The sequence below is a fragment of the Penaeus monodon genome, chromosome 29 (assembly GCF_015228065.2).
Source record: "Penaeus monodon isolate SGIC_2016 chromosome 29, NSTDA_Pmon_1, whole genome shotgun sequence".
NCBI lineage: Eukaryota > Metazoa > Arthropoda > Malacostraca > Decapoda > Penaeidae > Penaeus > Penaeus monodon.
The window spans coordinates 35,655,740-35,656,003 of record NC_051414.1 but is presented as its reverse complement, the minus strand read 5'-3'; the positions used below and the strand labels follow the sequence as shown (position 1 = coordinate 35,656,003).

Genomic DNA, 264 nt, shown 5'->3' with positions numbered 1-264 from the left:
TATGACTTTGGTGACATAAAATACAAACCAACAAATGAATCTCTACGTAATTTCTCCATTACAGACATTCCCTTAAGTGAAATAATTTCCTATGGCAATTTAACTAATTAAACTAAGCATTTAATAAACATAGGCATTTAATAACAACAATGCCTCAATTGCTGAACTTTGACCCTGATAATTAAACTGTCAAATTAGTGGAATTTTATGATCAGATTCCCATGAAATCCTATATAAAAAAAGTAGATCTAAATCAAACGTTTC

General features: G+C 28.8%; 1 protein-coding gene across 1 annotated transcript in view; it reads right to left on the bottom strand.

Moving 5' to 3' along the window:
* LOC119592201 (uncharacterized protein C2orf42-like) overlaps window positions 1–264 on the bottom strand; it is a gene marked incomplete in the record, with an annotated part of 14,697 nt that overhangs the window by 14,251 nt on the left and 182 nt on the right.